Source organism: Mustela erminea, chromosome 1 (genome assembly GCF_009829155.1).
Source record: "Mustela erminea isolate mMusErm1 chromosome 1, mMusErm1.Pri, whole genome shotgun sequence".
In the NCBI taxonomy this organism is placed as follows: Eukaryota; Metazoa; Chordata; class Mammalia; order Carnivora; family Mustelidae; genus Mustela; species Mustela erminea.
This window is the reverse complement of record NC_045614.1, coordinates 207,703,906-207,725,657: the sequence shown is the minus strand read 5'-3', so window position 1 is coordinate 207,725,657 and position 21,752 is coordinate 207,703,906.

The window sequence follows — 21,752 nt, the reverse complement described above, 5'->3', positions numbered from 1 at the left end:
GTCAGTTAAACACAAGCCTTCAGCTCAGGTCATGATCTCAGGGTCCTGGGATTGAGCCCCACAACAGGCTTCCTGCTCAGCAGGGAGTCTTTTTCTCCCTCTCCCTCTCATTCATGCTTTCTCTCTCTGTCTCTCTCAAATAAATAAATAAATAAATATTAAAAATAAAGAGATTTGGAAAATGAAGTCAGAATATCTAATATAGCTCCTCAGAATTTCATGGAAGAGTAGAAATATGGAATATAAAGTGAGTAAGAATTTCCTAGGATCTTAGGATACAAGATCTTATCTTAGATACAACACTAAAAGCATAAACAATCCAAGAAAAAAATAGATAAATTGGAGTTCATCAAAATTAAAAGCTATTGTTTCTCAAAGAACAACCACTCAAGAAAGTGAAAAGACAAGCCACAAGATGGAAGAAAATATTTGCAATTCATATATCTAATAAGGATTTTGCACCTAAAATTAAAAAAACTCTTATAACTCAACAATAAAAATAAATAAGCTCAGTTAAAATATGGGCAAACCATTTGAAGAGATGTTTCTCCCAATAAAAACATAAACATATAGACATACAAATGACTAATACACACGTGAAAAGATGTTCAACAGCAGTAGTCATTAGAAAAATGTAAATCAAAACCACAATGAGATACACCTACTCAGATGACTATAATCAAAAGATAGACAATAACAAGTCTTGATGAGGATGTGGAGAAACTGGAACCCTCACATGTTGCTGGTGGGAATGTAAAATGGTGCAGCCATTTTGGAAAACAGTTTGATGATTCCTCAAAAAGCCAAGCCAGAATTACCATACGATCTAGTCATTCCATTCCTAGGTATATACCCAAAAGAACTGAAAGCTCATGGTCAGACAGAAGTTAGTGCCTGAATACTCATAGCACCATTCATTCATAGTAACCGAGAAGTGAAAATAAATAAAATATCCATCATCCAAAGAAAGGATTAGAAAAATGCAGGATATGCCTACAATTGGATATTATTTGGCCATAAAAAGGAAAGACATACTGGTATGTGTTACCAACACAGATGAACACTGAAAATATTGCACCATGTGAATGAAGCCAGTCACAAACACCACTTATTGTATGATTCAGTTTACATGAAATGTCCAAATTAGGCACACTGATAGACAGAAAATAAATTCATGGGGCACCTACTGGGTGGCTCAGTCAGTTAAGCATTTGCCTTTAGCTCAGGTCATGATCCCAGGGTCCTGGGATGGAGCCCCACATCGGGCTCCCTGCTCAGCAAGGAATCTGCTTCTCTCCCCTACCCCACCCCCCCGGTTTGTGCTCTTTTTCTCTCTCTCTCTGTCTCTCTATCAAATAAAAAATAAAATCTTATAAAGAAAGAAAGAAGAGAGGAAGGAAGGAAAGAAGGCAGGAGCGAGAGAGGGAAGGAGGAAAACCGATTCGTGGTTGCCAGTGGCTGGGGGGAAGGAAAGAATGGGGTGGGACTGTTTAAGGGCTATGATTCTTTTTGGTGGGATGACAGAATGTTTGGAAATTAGATAGTGGAGATCATTGCACAATTCTGGAAATAGGCCTAAATCTACAGAATTGTATTCTTTAAAGGGTGAATTTTGTGATAATTATATCGCAATTATTAAAAAAAAAAAAGACTTTAAGGTATAAATGGGGAAAGAGACAACCCTAAATATGATAATGCTTTGACTATAAAACAAAGAAAAGAAAGAGGTTATAAATTAATTCTGATGTTTAAAAACAAAACAACAACAATTGCAGAGCTTCTGGACCAGTTTTGAACTCACGTTGACACTTTTTTTTTTTAAGAGTGATCATCAGGACTGCCACTCTGTGCTGGTACTAAACTGGAAGGAAATGATTAATCTCTGGGGCTGCTCTATGGAACAGAGGCCTTCGTAGAGAGGAACAGCCAAACCACAGTGCCTGGCATGGAGGGAGGAAGGTGAAAAAGAATCCCAAGTTCACTCTTCTTCCCCCCACTGACCTCCTGCTAGTGCATTCCACCGGCCAAACCTAGATGGAATACAGAAGTCAAGGACGTCCACTGATGTAGGCTGTGAAGATCAACTTTCTGAGACATTGAGCAAATGGATGGCTAGAGAGTGGAACTGGAGAGACCAATGAAGGATTCCCAGCACCCATTCTTATCATTTTGCATAGGATTTAAAGTCAGAGGAGAACCAAGTTGCCTGGATTGGACCTGGATTGGGCAGGGAAGGGCAGGACTACTTGATCTGCTATCTCAGTAAGACATCAAGAAGTAAGTGAAGGGGCACTTGGGTGGCTCAGTGGGTTAAACCTCTGTCTTCAGCTCAGGTCATGATCTCCGGGTCCAGAGATCAAGCCCCCCATTGGGAGCCTGTTTCTCCCACTCTCTCTCTCTCTGTCTGCCTCTCTTCCTACGTGTAATCTCTGTCTGTCAAATAAATAAATAAAATCTTAAAAAAAAAAAAAAAGCTACATCTTTTTTAAAAAAAAAAAAAAGTGAAGATAACTTTAGGAAAGCAAGACAAACGGGTTGCCGGACAGTGATGTCCACCATGGACATCTTCTAGAACTTTGTTTTAAAGACATCGGTACTTCTGTCATCCCTATCAATGGACTACCACACAAGAATGAAAGTGAAATGGATGGTAAAACCAACTGGCTTCTGCTCACTCTGATCATCACTGTCTGCAAAGTGATCTCTGCAAACATCAAGGAAGGATCTGCTTCTCTCCTAGGCACCCTCTGTGTTGGAGTGTGTATGGGTTGAGGGGAGGCATCTGACAGCCCAAGTCTAGATCACAGAGTTGCACTTCATGCTATCCCAGGGACGTACACACCCAGATCCTTTCTGCCAAGTGCGAGGGAAAGGGCAGGGAAGATGGAGAAGACAGTTAAGGTTTCCTTCTGTAAGTTTGACTGGCCAGTCTGAGCACAATTCTGGTGGGTATGAGCACTGGTCTGAACTGGGAGAGCTTGCAATCTTTCTCTCTGGTGGTACTGTGCTATCAAGGGCAGGGTAAATAAAGTTCAGATAGTTAAATAAGCTCTGGTAGTGGTTTCCAGAAATTGCTAAGTCTGGTACAGGGTGGGAGCAGGCTGGCGTGGCTATCATTAAATTACCTTCCTTCACAGACTCAGAGAATAGACAGACATATGGACTCATGGAATCTTAGTGTAGGAGACAGTCTTAGAGATACTAAACACCTAACATTTGAGGGGTACTTATTATAGGTCAGGCACTCTCAAAGGGTTTTGCATGAAACCACCCAACAGCCCCATTTTGCTGATAACGAACTAGAGCACACAGTGGTGGTTAAAGCAATTTGTTGACGATCCCTCAAGTAGTATGTGGTTAATCCAAGATCAAAGGAACCCTTGCTTTCTCCAACATTCTATACTGCTTAGAGATGATCTAGTCAGATAAGAGACTGGAGCACACAGTGGTGGTTAAAGTCATTGGTCTAAGATTCCTCAGCTAGCATGTGGTTGATCCAAGATCAAAAGAGCCCTTGCTTTCTCCACCATTCAATACTGCTTAGAGATCGTCTAGCCAACACTAAACTCAACGTCTAATAAGGCAATGGTTCTTGAACTCAACGAGAGAGTTGCCCAATGTCACATAGCTGGCTACTGCCAAAATTGAAATTAAATAATCTTCCATTTCCTAGACCAGAGCATTTTCCACTACACAATGGAGAAAAGAGAGTGTTGCATTATTCCAAAGTGGCCTGTTCTTTTCACCATGAAATGAAACCAAAAGGAATGAATGAGTAAGGACCAAGAGAGGACATCTCTAACTGAGCTCTGTATTTCATCTCCATCCGCAGTTCTGTATAATTCCCCTTTTCTTTCTTTGGGGATGTTTGAACAAAACTGACATAAATAGCTCTTCATGTTCTTCCAATACTGGAGCCCACCTTATAGAGCAATGAGAGTATGCACCGTCAGAAACAGTATGCAAATTTGGATGTGGGGAAAACTCATTTGATTCTCCATCTGTCTCCCTGTTTAATTACTTCACCATAAATTAGCACTTTTTATAAGCTACACTCAGCAAATGTGATCAATTCCCTGACTTTAATGTCAAATGTGGAATATTTTTGACTTTCCAGTATTTAGCCTTTTGATTTATATTCATATTTTAAATATAAATTAGCTGTTGAAATCTACCCAAATACAATGTTGGGGAATTTTTTTCTATTTATGTTCTCATTAAGACATTTCTTTGATTGAATCATTGATGAGATGCTTTTTGAAACATGGCATTTTTTCCTAAAGGGCAAGAAAAGAGTGTTTTAACATTTAAAGGATACAATTAGGAAGCATATCATGGATGGTGTGAACTGAGGTTTTAAAGACACAGAGCCTGTAACCCTACTCAGATCTGTTTATAGCCCGATAGAATGGCCATGCCCTACTGTCTCTACACTAACCTAATCAGACTTTGATCAACAGAAGGTGAATACCACCTTCCAGCACTTTCCTGCACATACTCTCCCGAAGAAGTCAACTTTCTGGTCTGTCTGTTGGTGAGATCACCCCATATTTATTGGGTACTCACTATGTGTCCAAACCACTATGTAGGTCCAAAAGGAAAATAAAGAGAAGATGACTTCTGGTAGTCTTAGAATATCAGAGATGAGAACAAGTCCACAAGACGTAGAAAGTCTTAGGGAAACATATAATAAAAGAATATGTATAAATATGTATATGCATCTACTAGTATATCCTGACATCCTATTTCTTCTTAGTCCTCGCCCACAGAATCCCAATTTTGTTTAGGAAAGTAATGGGCCCAGCTCCAAGCAATGGATCAGGATTGGCCGACAGTCATGACAATCCTGTTCCCTAAATTCTCATCTCCTTTGCAACTACACATAGCCATGAGACACAATTCTAAAGAACAAAATATAATGGGGAGATTTCTGTGAGCTTCTAGGAAAGCATCTGTCTTAATATAGGCTCTGGGGTGCCCCTCCCACCCTTTCCTATTATGAAGTGGGCGTGATATTTGGAGTGGCGAAGCCATCCTGAGATCATAAGAGAGAGACAAAAAGAACTACAAAGATGCTAGCCTAGAAATCTCTGAGTTCCTGAACTCATGCCAGGAAACACCTACCTTCGGACATCTTATTGTATGGGAATATTCCCTCTCTGTTACATGCAGCTGAATGCATTCCTAGTCAATACATATATGAATTACAGAATATATTTAACTACAAAAGTACGAAAATACATTTACAGGAGGGGAAGAGTTACTGGAAAGCTAAGAGTTAGTTCAGTGCTTCCCAATTAGCCTCAAAACATCCAGCTGGTTCAATTTCAGTTCCTCAATTGGGTGATGATTCATCAGCCTACTAAGACAGTGGGTTCTAAAGTGTAATCTCCAGGCTGGAACAAATGGAGAGAGAGATGTGTTGGTGTTTTGAATGATGCACTCAGTCAGTACTGGGAGAAAAGATAAGCACTGAATGTTCTGACTGGCTAACTGCTTCAAACTCCCCATGGACAGAGTGCTGGGCAGTTGCAAGCCTTCTGGCTAAGAAGTTTCAAGTTTAGCCCCTCAGAAATGAGGTGAGAAGGCTTCTTGATGGTCCTAAGAGTCCAGGAGAAAAGCAAGAGCTAGATCCACAGTGATGTACAAATTTAACACAACCCCGTTGTAATTCTAACAACCTTTAAAAAAAAAAAATATGGAGAAGCTAGTCCTTGAATTTATATGGAATTACTAGGGGCTCTGAAGAGCCCAACAATCTTGAAAAAAAAACAAAAAACAAAAAACAAAGCCAGAAGACTCAGACTTCCCAATTCCAAAACTTCACCTACAAAGCTAAGGTAATCTAACAGTGTGGGATTGGCATAAGGATAGACATAGAGATCAACCAACGGAGTAGAACTGAGAGTCCAGGTGGGGGGATATATATACATACATGTATATATATGACGATATATATATCAATCATTGATTTTTGGCAAAGGGTCCAAGATTCCAAGACCATTCAATGGGAAAAAGAGCAATCTCTTCAACACATGGTTCTGGGACCACTGGATTCCCACATGCAAAGGAATAAAGTTGGATCCTTACACCATATACAAAATTAACTCAGAATGAAACAGTGATCTAAATATAAGAGCTAAAACCGTAAAATCCTTGGAAGAAAACCTAGGGCCAAATCTTCCTGACCTTGGATTTGCAATGGATTCTTAGTCATGACACCAAAGTACAAGCCATTAAAGAAAACAAAAACCGGACTTGATTAAAATGAAAACATTTTATCCATCAAAAGACAAAAGACAACCTACAAAATGGAAGAAAATATTTGCAAGTTATCTACCTGATAAAGGTTTAATATCCAGAATATATATAGAACACCTATGTTCAACAACAACAAACAATCCATTTTTTTTTAAAGGACAAAGGACCTGCATAGACATTTCTCTAAAGAAGATACAAATGGCCAATAAGGGCATGAAAGGATGCTCAACGTCATTAGTCATTAGGAAATGCAAATAGAAATTACAATGAGATACTACTTCATACCTAATTGAATGACTATAATAATTTTTAGTGGAAATAAAAAGTATATTGGCAAAGTTGTGGAGAAATTGCAAGCCTCATACTTACTATTTGGAATGTACAATGGTGGGGCCATTGTGGAAAACAAATTAGTACTTTCTCAAAAAACTAAACATAGAATTGTCATATGACCCAGCATGACCCAGCAATTCTATTCTTACACCTAAAAGAACTTAAAACAGACATTCAAACAGATACATGTACACTCGTATTCATTGTGGAATTATTCACAATAGTCCAAAAGGTGGAAATAACCCAAGTGTTCATCAACAGATGAACGGATGGACAAAATACAGCCTGTCCATACAATGGGATATTACTGAGCCATAAAAAGGAAGAAAATTCTAGAACATGCTACAACATACCGGAACCTCAAAAACATCATTCTTAGTGAAATGTCCACAAATGGACAAATACTGTATGATTCCACTTGTATGCGGTAACCTAGAGTAGGCAACTCCATAAAGACAGAGAGTAGATTCAAAGTTCCTAATGACCGGAGGAAGGAGAGAAAGGAGACTTATTGCTTAATAGTTATGAAGCTTCTGTTTGGGATGATGAAAAGTTTTGGAACCAGACATAGTGATGGTTGTACAACATTGTGAATGTGCTTAATGCCACTTTACAGTGGTTATTAAAAAGGCGTATTTTATGTTATACGAAATTTACCACAATAAAAAAATTAAAGAAAAGTAAAAGCTAGGGCCCAAAGTCCCGGTAAAGGGGACCATAACCAAACTGCTCTTGTCTCTATAAGAACCCAGAGATTTATTTTTTTTCTTCTTAAGGTTTTATTTATTTATTTGACAGAATGAGACAGCGAGAGAGGGAAAACAAGCAGGGGAAGTGGGAGAAGAAGAAGCAGGCCTTTGGCAAGCAGGGAGCCCAATGTGGGGCTTGATCCCAAGACCCTGGGATCATGACCTGAGGCAAAGGCAGACATTTAATGACTGAGCCACCCGGGTGCCCCAGAACCCAGAGATTTCTGATCAAAAGCCCCAAAGCACATGCTAAGCAGCCAAGAATTGAATGTCTTAAGATTGGTGCCCTTAGGAATTCGAGGGGTTTTCCTCCCTTTTAATTAGTGATTACAAGTGGTGTGATGGAAGTATTCTTCCGTGGACTGATGGAAGTGCTACAGAACAAAGTCTGAGAGATACATACGGCACCATCCTTTGGCCTGAGCGTAGACCTTATTTCCTTCCATACCCTTCACCTATAATTTGGGTGACTGAGTAATCCTAGTGTCTGCTAACTAAACAGGTCCTGTCCACGAGCAGCAAAGGCATCCTTCCTCTGCTTAAAGGGTCCCCTTCCTTAAGGTCAGGCTTTCCAAGATGAAACCCACATGCTCCAGGGGTTACTCAGCCCAGTCCCCTGGGACACAAGCATAAATTGTTAGAACTCCCGTGTTGATGTCCCATCCCTTCTTTTTTTAACCTCGATTTTGACATGTGTTTTGTAACATCAGTAGTGTAGTAGTATAAATGCATATTTAAAATAAATAATAAATATTAATTAATTAATTAATTAATTAAAAATATACATATATGGGGGGGTGCTCCATGCCTTAAATTTTTCTTTACTGATAGAGGTACTTAATCTTAAGACCTGCTTTAGGGCCTTCAAGGAGAAACGGGATTCATGGCTCACCCCCCTCTGAATTGGGACATACTATGGCCAGCTTCTCTGCCTATTCCTGCGTCCTAACTAAAGTCCTCAGGTCTGTTTCCACATTGGTTCCTAGGCTGGGCCTCTTCTTTATCCATAAGTAAGTAATGGCACAAGACCAGTTTGGAAGACAGACCTACTGAGAGTTCCAGGGCAAAAGAAAGAGATCATAACTCATAATAGTAAGCAAATTCAAATATCCAACATTACCATTCCAGAAAGTTTCTTGTTTATTCCCATCCCTGGGAACTTTGCTGAGCCCATCTTCTCCTCAAGCCTAGGCTCCCTACCAAGTTGCTAGGTCTCTCCTCTCTTCATCTTCTTAGCATCTCCTCCTTCACAGGCATCCAACAATTTCTAGATTCCTGCTACTTGATTATGCATAATGACAAGCACTACACTATCTTTGATCATGTCTTCTTCCAGACTCTATTCAAAGGTTTTGCCTTTGACAACCAAAATCTAAAGTAAGGAGCTTCTATAAACTAAAAATCAGTTCCTTCCTTAAGCAGATTATGCAAGCTTCCCAAGTGATGACCCTGAAAGTGTGGGGTCAAGAGCCTCAAGTATCGGAATCATATAAGCACATATTTAAAACACAGATCCCAGAAGCGCCTGGGGGGTTCAGTGGGTTAAGCCGCTGCCTTCGGCTCAGGTCATGATCTCAGGGTCCTGGGATCGAGTCCCGCATCGGGCTCTGTGCTCAGCAGGGAGCCTGCTTCCTCCTCTCTCTCTCTCTGCCTGCCTCTCTGCCTACTTGTGATCTCTCTCTGTCGAATAAATAAATAAAATCTTTTTAAAAAATAAATAAAAATAAAAATAAAACACAGATCCCAGATCCCAGTCCAGCACTTGTGAGTCCAATCACTGGTGGTAGGGGGGTTCCTGGGAATCTACCCCCCCCCCAGTGATTCTGGTGCATACTGATGTTTGAGAACCACTGGCATTACAAGGAGGTGACTCAACCTTTTCTTTCCATAGCCAATTTGCTACTGAATGTGTTTGGGCAAATTTATCTTTTGCCCTGTTATCCAACCCAAATCTTCATTCAGACTTTTCCAAACCACACCTTTGACAAGTGTTTAAACATGACCCTTCGGGAGGATGAGCCCCATAGATACACAGTTTAGTGAAGTGATGGTACCTCTGTGACAATTAGAAAAACTCGTCCCTAACTCTGGGGATACAGCCCCACTCCATGACAAGACACTTGCCAAGTGATCATGGGCTGGGGTTCACCTGGGAACTCTTGTCAGTAAAAAACTTATACATCCCTGCCTTTGGTATAAACCAGCTCAAAATAGAGTCATCTTAGCCCCCTCTCTCAGATTTGTGCTCCTCAGAAGTGGGGTAGGAGCTAGTGCCTAAAGTTCCTGGAACCAGCCTGGCAAACAGCTTAAACATCTACATTCAAGTCTCTGAGACAGGTTCCTCTTCTCAAAGAAGAAAGAAGAAAGTATTCTGACATTTGTTAAAACACTAAGGAAGACTTTATTTAGGACTATTGTACTAGGCGTCAAGACGATCCCAATAGGGGAGAAAGATGGGGTTCAATTCTTAATACAAGAATGGGTGGGAACTGATGGCCAAGAGGCAAGGTGAGATGGCCAGTGGGTGGAAAGTTATCAAGAAGAGTTAAAGTTATCAAGAAGAAGGGGTGGGGGTGTGAGGTTGGGGGAACCAGGTGGTGGGTATTAGAGAGGGCACGGATTGCATGGAGCACTGGGTGTGGTGCAAAAAACAATGAATACTGTTACGCTGAAAAAAATAAATTAATTAAAAATAATACCCCCCCCCCAAAAAAAAGAAGAGATGTCAAAGGTAGGAGGGTTCTCGGCGCGCCTGGGTGCCTCAGTGGGTTAGGGCCTCTGCCTTCGGCTCAGGTTGTGGTCCCGGAGTCCTAGGATAGAGCCCTGCATCAGGCTCTCTCCTCGGCTGGGAGCCTGCTTCCTCCTCTCTCTGCCTGCCTCTCTGCCTACTTGTGATCTCTGTCTGTCAAATAAGTAATAGTAATAATAATAATAAAGGTAGGAGGATTCTTGCTGAAGGCTGGCCAGAGTAAGCAGGTGTCAAGGGTAGGGGATGAGGAATTTGATCAGATATTGAAGATGACCAAGGAATCAAGAGTGGAGGGATTCTCTCTAAACCAACTTAGCAGGATTCTTGCTACAACTTGGCTTTGCAGACCTAGCAAGGACAGGACCAATGTGGTGGTGTCATCAAGAAAGGGGTTCAGAGGAGCTTGGTTAAAGTTTGCCTAGGGAGAGACTATTTGTCATTAATTGATGACATCAGCATTTGTCTTCTTGATTACTCAAGGGTGACATTCTGAGCTGAATCAGCCATGCCCTCCGGGATCTACTAAGGTATGCTGGGTGGGTTGTTCCTTCACCAAAAGTCTTCCCAAATTCCCAAGTCTGGCTCTCATGTTTTGGTTGTCATGATTCTTATTAATCTGCTAGCTGTCATCTTTACTCTTGTCAGCACACCTGTCTTTCCAATTTGCCGTCTCCAGTTTGCCATGAACTAGGAACCAGACTGCTGGGCTTGAGTGAAATATGCCTAATTTGAATCATATTAACTAAGATCCTAGAATGCTGGTTGATGAGTCTTGGGAGGCCTTGGTTGAATTCCCCCCTTTAAAAGCCTGGCACTACTCATCCTCACCATTTATAATTTTTATCTTTCTTTCTGGGGGAAAAAAAGTCAAATTAAATTAATATCACTAAGTGTTGTATTCAAGAAATGAAAGCTGGTGTACTTCCTGCGGAAATGTAAATTTCACAGTATTGCAACAAATGAAATACATGTATGCTTGTGAAGCTTTTGAGAGAAATCGGTTTCAAAAAACAGAATGGGGCAAGTCTCTTGAGCCGGCCCAATCAGGTAATGGGAATGTGACTGGACCCTGTTGCTGTCAGTCAAATTTTCCCCAAGCTAGAGGTCCCAGAAAGGCGCAGCACTTGGTCCTTCTTCTAAGTGGACTCCAACAGCAGGCTCCTTACAAGTTGGGAGTGTGATCTTGTCTGCTCAGACCCATGAGAAAAGTAAATCATCTTGCCAACACAGCAGAAATCTGCATGATTATATCTACAAATCATATCATCTTTTTTAGATAGAAAATAATGAGAAAGCAAAATAACTTTTGGAGAATTCTGGGCTTCTAGATGTCCTGACATATTTACCCCAGCACCCAGAGTTAGGCTTGACCTAAGGAGAAAATCCACCCCTGACTTGGGCCAATAAATATGGTATCATGCAAAACGTTTTAAAGTAACACTCCTTTTTCAACTGCTAAGGTCTAAAATGAGAATAAAGAAATTGTATGAGGGCCAGAAGAGCTTTCCTGTGAATACAGCTGGTGAACTTCAGGTCATGGATTTTTATGACATGGAGGCTTACTGACTTGTAAACTTTCTGACTTTCTTCTCTGCTCCTGGGTAAACTCCAAATGGCTGAACTCACTAGGTAATGAGCTGCTTGCTCTAAAAAATACATACATATATACATAAAAATAGTTTCCACTTAGACAGTGTTGCTTTGTTCTAACACATTATTTTTGCCCTGATAAAAGAGAAACCTTAGATTTCACCTACAGAAGAGGAGTTTCCTTCTGCCAAGTCAAGGGCTCCTCTTTCTTGCCACAAAAGATGCCACAGGTAGACTTTGCTTGCTCTGGCTGAAAGGGTCAGTGTCCCATCACCACTGTCCTAACCTCCACACCTACAGATGGGGTGTAAGGCTTGCTTCCTGAATACGGAAATCTGGTGGCCTCATTGTAACCCAGGGTTTGTCAGTAATTTTAGTCTATAATTCTAGAGTAATAGTGTGCGTGTGTGTGTGTGTGTGTGTGTGTGTGTATAATTGAAATTAAAAGTCCACAGAATAATACTTACCCCTTGTATTAATTTGCTAGAGCTGCCATAACAAAATCCCACAGACTAGGTGGTTTCAACAGATGTTTTCTCACAGTTCTTGAAGCCAAAAGTTCAGATCAAAGTGTAGGCAAGTTTGGCTTCTTCCAAAGCCTCGTTCCTTGGTGTGTAGATGACTTCCTTCTCCCTGTGTCCTCACATGGTCTTCCTTCTGTGTGTGTGTCCTAATCCCTTCTTATAGGGACAGCAGTCATACTGGATTAGGGCCCATTCTGATGATGACATTCGACCTAAATTATGTCTTTCAAGACCCTGTCTCCAAATACAGTCATGTTCTGAGGTAGTGGCGCTGAGAACTTCAGCATTTGAATTAGGGGGAGAGGGAGGGTTCAGTTCAGCCCATAACACTCCCTCTGCATGCATCCAATGAAGCCTAGTATTTTCTCTTCTGTTCATTTAAAAATTCATATAGAGATGCGCTAAAATTTGAATTCCAGTCTGAGAATGGAACACCATCCATGGTTTGAAAAACAGTGTTCAATGCCTCGTCTTTACCCTTCTATCTGGTGATTGGCCAAGATGACCTTGATAAGGTTCCAGAAAGCAGCAACCCCCAAATCCTCATGAGATTCCTGCCTGTCTTCAGAGAGATCAGGGAAGAACAAAAAGCAAAATCTTGGGCAGGACACACCCAGTCAGAAATCCCAGCTGTATCACTCACTCACTGTGTGTTCCTGATCTGTAAGGGACTAGTCAAGCATTCCTGCTTCTTTCCTTCCTGACTTTGGAAGTCCAAGATGCTAAACCCATGGGTCCTAATCCCAGAATCAAATGTGGGTCATATTATGTCCTTCGGTCTCCCCAGAAACAATCACACTGTGTATCCACAGAACTGGGCAGTCCCTTCTCAGGTGAAATTTTATGCCTCACTCACACAAATTCTCCCAGAAATCAGATACTGTTCTTCGTGAATCTGCTTTATAGCCAGCCCTCTTCCCTCTGCCTCAGAGAACTGTGTTTCATGTTATATAAAGGAGTTCCTATAATTAGTGTTTCTAATTTGAATTATTTTTTAAAAGAGATTGTTAACATCCTTACCTTTTTTCAATTTAATTCTTAGTGAATTAATTCTAAGTGAATTTCTCTTATGCATAATTAGATTTTTTTCTTTTGAAAAAAAAAGTTTAAGTATAAAAAAGGCAAGCTGGTTATTAAATATGAATTTAAATTCTCTCCACCTACATCTCAATGTTCAGTGAAATTTCTTGGGCCAAGGGCATTGAATGATCCTGCTTTCCAACGTGGGAAAAAAGGGGCTGTACACAAAGTTGAAGATGTTCGTACATTTCCTGGGAGAAATTAGCACACGGAAGGGAAAAGAGTTGACCTGGAGGTTGGAGACAGGCAGGTTAAGAGAAAAAGGAAAAATCAGAGGCAAGTGCCCAGAAAGAATCACTACACGAGAACACCTGAAGGGATGCCCTCCTTCAGATACAAAAGGAACATGGGCCCTTGGAGGGTCCCGAGCAGCTAGGACAGCAGGTACTTCTATCAAACCCAACATGGGCCATTTTCCACTTTCTTGTTAAGGAAATTAGGTGAAAGGTGCATTTGAGGAAGAGATCACACCAGCGCCATTTTTAAGAGCAGGAAGGATACCACCTATGGGGACTGAGGTGAAAACCATGCTCCACTTTTTTTTTTTTTCTTTTTTTAAGTTTCAGGTGTAGGACATAGCGATTTACTCCCGCATTCTCCAGGAGCCTGGCAACTGGCTGCCCCCCCCCCAACAGCACTGCAACAACGTATCATCTGTGCGGCTTCTTGACTATACACATCCCTCCCTCTTCATCTTTCTCACCTGCTTCTTTCCCTCCCCACAGTCTCGCTCCATTCTCTCATCCCACTACCCTGGTTCCAGAGTTTTCTTTTTTACTTCTTTCTTCTCTTTTTTTTCCCCACCTTTAGCAGCCTGGTCAGGCATTCCCTTACTCCACACCTAAGCCCCCACCCCCTTCCATACGCCTCCACCCCACAACGTGGAATTTAGGGCAGAAAAGGCTGTTGACCTCAATTCTAGATTTGGTGATACACACCACCAAAGTGTGCTTTGCTACACTTTGGTCCTTGCCATCTGAGAGCTTAGAATCCATAATGGGCAATCGGTACCAGTCAGCTTTTGCTGGGTAACAAACAATCCCCAAATCTCAGAGGCTTCCAGCAACGAACCTTTTTTTCTTGGCTCATTATATGAGGGCTGTTGGGCAGCTCTGGCTTTGATCCAGGTGACAGGATGATTTCAGGTCTGCTCCCCATGGAACCCTCCACTCTGGAACCCAGAATGAAGGAACAGCCCCTCTTCCTCACACTGTTCTCTGGCAGAGAGCAGCAGCCCAAGTGGCCAAGGCAAATCACAGAACAGCATTTAAAGCTTCTGCTCTGATGTGACCACCATTATGTTCGCTCACATTCCATTGACCAAAGCAAACGCCTGGCTGAGTCTGTGGATATACTCCACCTACAGGGAGGGAATAAATAGTTGTAACCAAAAATAAACCACAACAAACAAATGTGTGGGCACAGGCAGGCGACTGGCAACACACAGGAGCCGACATCTTGTAGCTGATGATTAATCCATCAATCTTTCCACCAATCTGGGTAATGCTTTGTCTTTGAAAAGATATTATTTTCTGGGTAGAAAAAAAAAAACAAAAAAAGTTAATTGTGGTTATTATAAAAAGCTTGGGAAATATGGAGGTAAAATAAAAATAAAAGAGCAAAAAAAAATCTGTAATATCACTACCCAGAGACAATTTTGGTACATCTCCTTCAGGAATTTTATCTACAAGTGGGTGTGAGGGGGAGAGGGTAGTTAAATTGTGATTACATTTCAAGGTTTTGTATTCTGCTTTTCTTCATTAACATATTGCATGCCTTTCCTCATGTCAGTAAAATTCCATCACAAAACTCACATTATATAAATGTGTAATACTTATTTTTGTAATGTAGAAGAAAAATTTACATCTTCCTATGATTGGACATTGAAACCACCTCTGAATTTTTATGCTACTGTAAATATTTCTGCAATGAACATCTTTATAAATACATTTTTATGGTTGATTATTTCTTAAGGATTATTTCCTAAATATCTGTGATTATTTCCTAAAGAGAAGATTTACTGAGTTACAATTGTGGTATAGTAAGCTACATATAAAGTGCGCAATTTGATTAGTGTTGACATATGTATACATGAATGAGACCATCACCACAAGTGATAATGGATAATGAATATATCCATCACCTCCAGAAGTTTCCTTTTGCGTCTTTGTAATCCCTCCCTTTTACTCCCCCCCCACCCTACTCAATCTATTAAAAAGTTGAAAAAGCAAATTTATCTGCCACTGCAGATAAATTTGCTTTTTCTAAAATTTTATAAAAATTAGAATCATACAGTGTGTACTTTTTTGTCTAGCTTCTATCACTCACATAATTACTTAGCAATTCACACATGTTACCATTGTGATAAATATGTATTAATATCTCAGTGTGGTTTTAATTTGGATTTGCCTGATGACTAATGATACTGAGCATCTTCTAATGTGTTTATCTGCCATCCATATATCTTCTGGGTTGAAGTATCTGTTCAATTTTTTTTGCCGATTTAAAAAAATAGATCATTTTCTTACTATTGAATTTTGACATTTCGTATATATTTTGTATACAAGACCTTTATTTGAGATATGATTTGAAAACATCGTATCTCTTATCTTTTCATTCTCTTATAGGAATGCTCTTTATAAAGAGCAAAATTTCATTATTTTTTAAATTTAATGTGGTAAGAATACTTAATGTAAGATCTACACTTTAAACAAATTTTTAAGTGTATAATGCATTGTCGTTGACCATAAGCACAATGTTATAGAGCAGATCTCTAAAACTTACTCATCTTGCTTGACTGAATCTTCCTGCCCCTTGCTTAGTATCTCCCCATTTTTCCTTCTCCCCAGCCCCTGATAACCACCATTCCACTCTCTGATTTTTTGAGTTTGGCTATTTTCGATATCTCATAAATGTGGATTAGTGTTATTTATCTTTCTGTGCCTGGTCTCTTTCACTTAATATAATGTCCTCGGTCATCCATGTTGTCACATCTTGCAGAATATCCTTCTTAAAGGCTGGATAGTATTTCGTTGTAAGTATATGCCACATTTTCTGTATCATTCATCTATTGGACTCAGTTGTTTCCACAGCTAGACTATTGTGAATAGTGCTGCAGTGAACATAGGCATGCTATTACCTCTCAGAGATCCTGATTTCAGTTCTTTTGGGAAAAAACCCAGAAGTGGGATTGTTAGATCATATGGTACTTCTACTTTCAATTTTTTGGGGGAAACTCCATGCTGTTTTCCATAGCAGTTGCCCTATTTTGCATTCCCCTGCCAGTGTGCAAGGATTCCAATTTGTCATCTTTTGGTTTGGTTTTATATAATACACACACATGCATACATTATATATATACATATATACATACAAACATAATAGCCATTCTATTAATCTTATTATATACCAACAGGTATGGGGTGGTATCTCCTGTGGTTTTGATTTGTTTTTCCCTGATAATTAATGACATTGAGTACTTTATCATATACCTGTTGGTCATTTGTATGTCTTCTTTAGAAAATCATCTATGCAAGTCCTCAGCCCATTTTCTTTATATTATGTTCAGTTAGCCACCATATATTTCATCATTAGTTTTTGATGTGGTGTTCAGTGATTCAATAGTTGCATATAACACCCAGTGCTCATCACAACACGTGCCCTCCTTAATACCCATCACCCAGCTACCCCAACCTCCTCACCCCCTCCCCCTCTGAAACTCTCAGTTTGTTTCCTGGAGTCCAGAGTCTCTTATGGTTTGTCTCCCTCTCTGATCCCCCCCCAACTTCAGCTTTCCCTCCCTTTCCCTATGGTCCTACGTGCTATTCCTTATGCTCCACATATAAGTGAAACCATATGCTAATTGTCTTTCTCTGCTCGACTTATTCCTTCCAGTTCCATCAGCCTATTTTTCAATTGAGTGATTAGTTGTTTTACCGTTCAGTTCTAGCAGTTCCTTATACATGGAGATTAAGCACTTATCAGATATAAGGTTTGCAAATGTTTGTTCCCACTCCATAGGCTGCCTTTTCATCCTGTTGCTTGTTCCTTTTGCTGCATGGAAACTTTTTAGTTTGATGTAGTCTAACTTGTTTTTATTACCTGTGCTTTGGGTGCCATATTGATGAAATTGTTGCCAATACCTGCATCTTGAAGATTCTCCCCAGTTTTAACAATTCTTTTTTTAAGATTTTATTCATTGTATTTGTGAGAAAGAGAGAGAGAGAGAGAGAGAGCACGCACAAACAGGGGGATAAGCAGGCAGAAGGAGAAGCAGGTTCCCCGCCGAGCAGGGAGCCTGACATGGGACTCGATCTCAGGACCCTAGGATCATGACCTGAACAGAAGGCAGACGTTTAACTGACTGAGCTACCCGGGCATCCTCCCCTGTTTTTGTCTGGGAGTTTTACAATTTTGGATCTTATTGCTAATTTTTTAATCCATTTTGGGTTGATTTTTGTGTGTGGTGTAAGAGTTCAGCTTCTTGCATTTGCATGTGGATATCCAGTTTTCCCAACACCATTTGCTGAAGAGACTAAAAAGTACTTAATTTCAATGAAGTGTATCTTGACAATTTTTTCCCCTTATGGATCATGCTTTTTGTTGTATCTAACAAATTTCCACCTAACTCAGAGTCACAAAGATTCATCACAAAAATATGTTTTATTCTAAAAGTTGTATTACTTTTAGGTCTATGACCTATTTTGAGTTGTTTTTGTACCTGATAATACTGACTGAAGTTAATTTTTTAACTTATTTACTTAATTACTCTAGCACCACCTGTTGAAAAGACTATGCTTTCCCTTCCACTGAATGCCTTTGTAACTTTGTCCAAAATCGGTTGTCTATATATAGAGAGAGAACACATATAAATGCTCTATTTATGAACTTTCCAGTCTATTCTGTTTCTATGTTAGTCTAGTTTTTAGTTAGTAACACACTGTATCTTGGTTACTGTAACTTTATAATTAGTTTGAATTGAGGTGGTGTAAGTCCTCCAACAGTGCAGATTTTTTGAAGCTGTTATTTTGGGTTCTTTGCACTTCCATGTGGATTTTTATAAATAGTTTAATCAATTGCTATTCTCAAAATAGCCTGGTGGGATTTTGAATGTATTACACTAAATCTGTAGATTACTTTGGAGATCATTAACATTCTAACAATACTGAGTCTTCCAATTCATCAACTTGGTATATTTCCCATCTGCTTAGGTCTTCTTTCATTTATTTCAACAATGTTACATCGTTTTTCAGTGACAGGTCTTTCCTACCTTTAGACTTCCAAGTATTTCATATTTGTTATGGTCTTGTCATTGGTATATTTAAACATCTTCAATTTCTGATTTTTTTATCACTAATACATAGAAATTCTATTGAGTTTATATATTGGTCTTATGTATTGATCCTGCAATCTTGCTAAACTCACTTATTGTTGTGGTATCTTTTCTATAGATTTCATATAGTTTTACACAAAGATGATCATGTCATCTGTAAATAAAACCAGATTTACTTCTTCCCTAACAATTTAAATGTATTTCTTTTTCTTGCCTTATTGCACTATATAGAACCTCCAGTACAATGTTGGATAGAGTGGTAGGCATCTTTGTCTCATTCCGGATCTTAGGAGGGAAGCATTCTCCTTCCTGTTAATATTGTGTTAGCTGTGGAATTTCACAGATGCCGTTATCAAAGGTTGAAGGACTTCCTTTTTATTTCTAGTTGCTGAGAGTTTTATCAGAAATGGCTGTTGAATTTTCTCAGTGCTTTTTCTGCATTTATTGAGATGGTCATATGGTTTTTCTTTTTTTATTCTGTTAATGTATATTATTATTCACTTTCTTTATTTCATTGTTATTTTGCTAATTTGTTAATATAAATTACATGAACTGACACTGAAATGTCAAATCAAACTTGAGTTCCTAGGAAAAACCCCATTTAGTCATGATCTATTATCCCCTTTACATATTGTTGGATTCAGTTTGCTAAAATTTTGTTCAGCATTTTTGGATTCATGTTCGTGAAGTATTGGGGGGAATAGTTTCCTTATAATATCTTTTACTGGTTTTGATATCAGAGTAATGCTAGACTTACAGAATGAGTTGGGGAATGTTCCTCTCTCTTTAATTCTTTGGAAGATTTTTGTGTAGAATTGGTAATAGTTTTTCCTTAAATATTTGATAGAATTTCCCAATGAAGTTAAATGAGCCTGATGTTCTCTCTATAGAAAAGTTTTAAACTAAATATTAAATTTCCTTAATAGCCATGGGCTATTTAAGTTATCTAAGTTATATTAAGTTTCTTCCTGGGTGAGCTATAGTGGTTTGTGTCTTTAACAATTGTGTCCTTTTCATCTAGGTTGTCGAATAAATTGGCATTAAGTTATTCATGATGTTATCCTTATAATATCTGCAGAATCTGTAATGATTGGGATCTTTCTCATTCTTAATATTGGTCTCAATCTTTTTTTAAATCAACTTTGAATTTTAAAATAGTTTCAGATTTACAGAAAATTTGTGAAGATAGTACAGAGAATTCCTAAGTACCTCCACCCACTTTCCCCTATTATTAACATCTCACATTAGTATGGTAAATTTGTCACGATTTATGAACGAATGTTGATACATTATTATTAACTAAAGTCCATACTTTATTCAGATTTTCTTTGTTTTTACCTCATATCCTCTTCCTGTTCCAGGATCCCATCCAGGATCCCACATTATGTTTAGTCACCATTTCCCCTTGGACTCTTTTTGCCGTGACAGTTTCTCAGATTTTCCTTGTTTTTGATGATTTTGATAGTTTTAAGGAGTAATAACGAAGAATTTTTTAGAACATACCTCAATTCGTGTTTGTCTGACGTTTGTCTCATGATTAGAAAGAGGTTACAGGTTTGGGGAAGGAAGGCCAGAGATAAGAGTTTAGAGAGATAAAATGCCATTCTCATCATACTCTATCAGGAGAACATATCAATACGACTTACCACTGTTGATGTTGACCCTGATCCCTGGCTAGGGTCATGTTGTTAGGACTCTCCACTGTGAGTGATCCTTTTCTCCCCACTTTCCATAGTATACTCTTTAGAAGGAAGTCACTGTGTGCATTCTACACTTAGGGAGTGGGCAGTTAGGCTCCTCCTTCTTGAAGATATAGTATCTACACGAATTACTTGGAATTTTTCTGCACAGGAGAGTCTTCTATTCTTACTCATTGATTTGCGCACTTTTTTATATTAGTAGGGACCCATGGATATTTATTTTATACCCTGGGTTATAATCCAGTACACTTCAATTATTTTGTTGCTCAAATTGTCCCAGTTTTGGCCATTGGAAGGTCTTTCAGCTGTGTCCCTTGGACACATCTTATGGGAGCAGCAGTTAAGCACTTCCTTATTCTCTGCTACCACAGGATGCTCCATATTCATCTTACTTCAGTCTTTCTTCTGATCAGTCTGTCTAAAAATAATAAGTAAGTTCAAAAAAGGACTATTTCCAGATTCAGTTAATATGGAGGCTAAACAAAACCAAGAACCCAGACTATTTTTGTTTTTCTTTGTACAATTCTTAATATGCTGCCTTATCCTTTGAGTGGGCTCTTCCAATGATCCTAAAAAGACTGCCATAGTTCCAGGCATCCCCTCTTCACATATCCACACCAGAAGCTGAAAAAAAAAAAAAAAGCCCAGCTTTTCTAAAAGCTAAGGAAAATTCCCCATAAGATCCCTACCACTTCCCCTCTCGTCTCAATGGCCACAACCGTGTCACAAGCCCATTCACAAACCAGTCCCTGGGGCGGCAAAACAAGATTCCTTGCAGTGGCTCTGGGTCTGAGCCACTGCAAGGCCATCCTTATCTGAATAGCACTGCCACACTTTGGAAGGTAATTTAAAAATGGGATTATGTTCACTTGGAATAAGGGAAGTTGGGGTAATGGCTATTTGCAAGGTAGTTAACAGTGCTGCCATGGGGCTATTTGAATTAGATATCTCAGATATATGTCTTCAGTGATAGAAGAGACATCAGTCCACTGCTGGGATTTAGGCAGAAAGTGTGTGTTGGGTGGGGGTAAGGGGTCATGGAGGCTTTGCTGAGGATAACTTGTGAGGGCATTAAAATGCCAGTGAGACAAAAGACTCCTTTGTCTCTTTTCGTTCCTTTTCTTCCATTGTCTCTGTTATTTTATTTTTACTACTGCCCTTCTCTCCCCTCCAAATTCTTTTATGACATTTTTTTTTTGCTTGAGGTCTTTTTTCTTCTCAAAGGACCATGTAAGTTTCTAAATTATCTGCTTCCCTTGTGGCACCAAACAAAATAATAAGCAAAGCATCTGTAAAAGTTTTCATGAGTACAATGAAAGAGTTTTGTTCTCTGCCCTGTGCCCTGGAAATTTTTTGATAGCTTGACAAAGATACAGTGAGGATCAACAAGGGGGAATCCCCTTCATTCCAAGCCAGTAGTCGTGGCACATGTGG